Genomic DNA, 3,658 nt, shown 5'->3' on the forward strand with positions numbered 1-3,658 from the left:
TCAGATAACAGTTTAGCAGCTGCACTTATGCAGCAAGCAAGGGCTGCAACAAATGCACAAGGTAATCTATCATTTAAATCAAAAATGGTATTGTCTTTTAATGCAAATCAAACAAATGACATATTTATGTTTATTGTAAACAAATATTTAATTTTCTCTCAATCACAGTCCCTTTAGATCTGTCTTCAGATGCTAGGCCTGCTCCTGACGAGAGGCCTGCTCCTGCTGAAAGGCCTGCTCCTGCTGAAAGGCCTGCTCCTGAAAGGCCTGCTCCTGACGAGAGGCCTGCTCCTGCTGAAAGGCCTGCTCCTGAAAGGCCTGCTCCTGAAAGGCCTGCTCCTGAAAGGCCTGCTCCTGACGAGAGGCCTGCTCCTGCTGAAAGGCCTGCTCCTGAAAGGCCTGCTCCTGCTGAAAGGCCTGCTCCTGACGAGAGGCCTGCTCCTGCTGAAAGGCCTGCTCCTGACGAGAGGCCTGCTCCTGCTGAAAGGCCTGCTCCTGAAAGGCCTGCTCCTGACGAGAGGCCTGCTCCTGCTGAAAGGCCTGCTCCTGAAAGGCCTGCTCCTGCTGAAAGGCCTGCTCCTGAAAGGCCTGCTCCTGAAAGGCCTGCTCCTGTAAGGCCTGCTACATCCCAAGCTGGCACTCCTCACCTGGCATCCCCCTCCAGCCGGTCAGAACACCTTGAGGCAACACAAGGTACAGTAACTAAAATGAGGATCTAAACAGCAAATGCTATTTGTTTGAGTTACTAACACTTGTGTCTTAACAGATTTCACACACAACACTTTAAAAAGGTCACAAATCTGATTTCTGTGCAACACTGCATCTTGGTTCTGGGGATGCGGTGCCCTGTTATCTGCTGCTTCAACCTGCTCATCAACTTCAATTGCTTCCCCTTCCTCCAAGCACATGTTGTGAAGTATGCAACAGGCAGTGACTGCTGTGCTGATGTTTGCAATGTTTTTCATGTACAAACATTTGAGCCTCCTGAACTTCGTTTTCAGTAGGCCAAAGGTATGCTCAATGACCACGCGTGCAACATTTAATTTTTGATTGAACCGACGCTGCCGAGCAGTTAAATGGCCATTGTCCCTGTATGGCCTCATAAGCTGAGGCAATAGTGGGTAGGCAGAGTCCCCAATGATGTGCATTCCCTCAGGCACCAGGGACTGGGGATCTTCATCAAGCAGCCTTCCAACAGCAGACAACCGGAATGCCTGTGCATCATGCCAGCTACCAGGGTGGCCCACATTAACATGACAGAATCTCCGTTTACTGTCACAGAACCCAGAACTCAGAATTATGTAGGGCTTGCCCTGTGGGCCAGGACATGTGGTGAGACATATGTGGTGACAAGACTACAGAATTCATGGAGATGCAGGCAGACAGTGGATTTGGTGATATTGAAACGATCAGCAACCCCCCTATAGGACTCCTGGTTTGATAGAGTCCACAGACAGGCAAGAACACTGTTTTGAAACGGCACTTTACTGTGCTGTCTGTTCCAGTAGAACGGGCCAATAGTCGTCATCACATCCTGTTTGGTAGAAAGGAATAAATGGCTTTTAATATCACCAGTCCAGATAATACATATTTGATGTTATTTATATATATATATATATATATATATATACACACACATACTTCCACATGTCCCCTGGACAATCGGAAATGACTTTTGAAATCTGAAGGACTGTACTGTGGGACCACTTCTTCCACACATTGTTGGACCTTTGGAACGGATCTAAGGAATGCAGACACAGGAGCAAATGATGACCATAGATCATTAGACCTATTCAACATACTTTATATATATATAACTGCTGCTGCTGCTGTAGGCCTATATTATCTTCACTTGATTTCAGTTGTATTCTTGTTTATTTATTGTATCTTTGTACTACTATCTTGCTTGCTTTCTATATCTTTAGTAAAGTAGCTTTTAACTTATCCCATTGGACTAAAAAAGACTGATAGTGTCATAATTTTGCACAATTTGTGATCTGTAGAGTAAAGTAATCAGTCCGCATAATCGATCATACTTTTTAATTTAGACTGATGCAGCCAGTAGTAGGCCTCGATACATGTAGTGGCCTACAATATATTTTGTCTTTTTACTTGTGTATTGTATTGTGTATCTGTTTTTGTTACCTGCCTAGGTAGCCTACTACGGATGTAAATTAGCACGTTTGCTCAAACACATTTATACTTCTTGTATTTTATACTGATGTTCATTAACATGCTCTGTCCCTATCAAATAAAAAAATAAAAAGATACGTAATTACCTCCGCAGACGGTGTTCATCATGCCATTCTCCATACAATACATGTGGGATTTCTATTGCATCCACTTCATCTGCAACAAAAAACGCCAACGCAATTTCCGCCATTGCAAACCCAGCCAGTCAAGCCGACTCCGAGTCCGAGCTGTCCGACTTAAGATGAGCTTTTTGACACCTCCCCCGGCTGCGATCGGCTACTCTCGTCTACTTTCGAGGCGAGCCGCAATAGCCGCGTTCACACTGCGGTACTTTTCCCACAAAGGTTCATGCGAACTTAGTTCATGCGAACTCTTTAGTTCGCATGAACTAAGTACAGATCGCGTTCACACCAGAAAAAGTCCCTGGGGGTGGATTAGGCAAATGAAGCCGCTGACGTCACTTCTTCTTCTTCTGCTTTGGGTTTACTGGCAGGCTGCAAACCACTTCACGGCGTATACTGCCGCCCAAAGTCCCCGGCCGGAAGTCCCCGGAGTTGGGGACAGGCTTCAGTAGAAGCTGCTGGGAGTCCCAGCAGCTTCTACTGAAGCCTTCCGAGTAAATCGCCAGAACGCCGACACCTCCTCATCTCCACCGCTCCCATGTTTTATTTTGTGTTGCCATAAGTTAGTCTCTCTGCGTTTCTGCGCTGGGCTAATGCTAATGCTAATAATGCTAATGCGAGGATAATAAAATGGCGGCTTCACAAAACTTTTGGGAGTTTTACGGGGCGTGGTTTGCAATTCGCCCAGCCAATCAGGAATATAGCTCTTTTCTCAAAAAGAGCCGCTCGAAAGTCCCTGCTTTCTAGCAGGGACTTTCGAGGGGTAAAAGGTTCGCATGAACTACTTTAGTACCGGCTCTTTTGGTGTGAACGCGATCATGAACTAAGTTCGCATGAACCTTGTGGGAAAAGTACCGCAGTGTGAACGCGGCTAATGTGTCTCAAACAAGCCTAACGTGTGACCAGGATTGGTGACCAGCATGAGGAGATGGTGCCAAGCTGGTGGGCTGCGTATGGATCTTCCACATGCTATTGAGGTCCTTGACAGGGTAAAATGAATAAAGTGTAAAAATGGCCAATATGTGTTGTTTTTTCCTTATTACTGTGTGTGACGGGGTTCTAATTGTCCGTCCGAAAACACTGGCCTAGTCGGTTGGGTAAGCTCCAAAACTTTATTTTCAGCAGCAGAACAATAAATAGCGAACCAGCACAACTTAAAAAAACAAAAAAAACGTCCATCACTCCCGGAGAGTAAACGTGTTCAGCTGTTGCCTTCTCAGCAACATATCTCTCAAACACGTCCCAGCTGTTGCCTTCTCTGCAACATTCCCCGAGTTCCCCTTCCAGGGTCAACCCCGTCCCTTATTAACCCGTAGCCCCTCCCACCAGGTTTACCGTCAACA

General features: G+C 46.1%; 1 long non-coding RNA gene across 1 annotated transcript; it reads right to left on the reverse strand.

The window, feature by feature from the left end:
• Window positions 1-561: 561 nt before the first annotated feature.
• Window positions 562-1,676, reverse strand: LOC117439927 (uncharacterized). Its single transcript, XR_004551204.2, has 3 exons — window positions 1,642-1,676; window positions 1,489-1,534; window positions 562-677 (listed from the first exon to the last, which is right to left on the reverse strand). It is a non-coding gene; the product is annotated as an uncharacterized lncRNA (long non-coding RNA).
• Between the last annotated feature and the right edge of the window lie 1,982 nt (window positions 1,677-3,658).

This window comes from Pseudochaenichthys georgianus, chromosome 24, assembly GCF_902827115.2.
Source record: "Pseudochaenichthys georgianus chromosome 24, fPseGeo1.2, whole genome shotgun sequence".
NCBI classification, from domain to species: Eukaryota; Metazoa; Chordata; class Actinopteri; order Perciformes; family Channichthyidae; genus Pseudochaenichthys; species Pseudochaenichthys georgianus.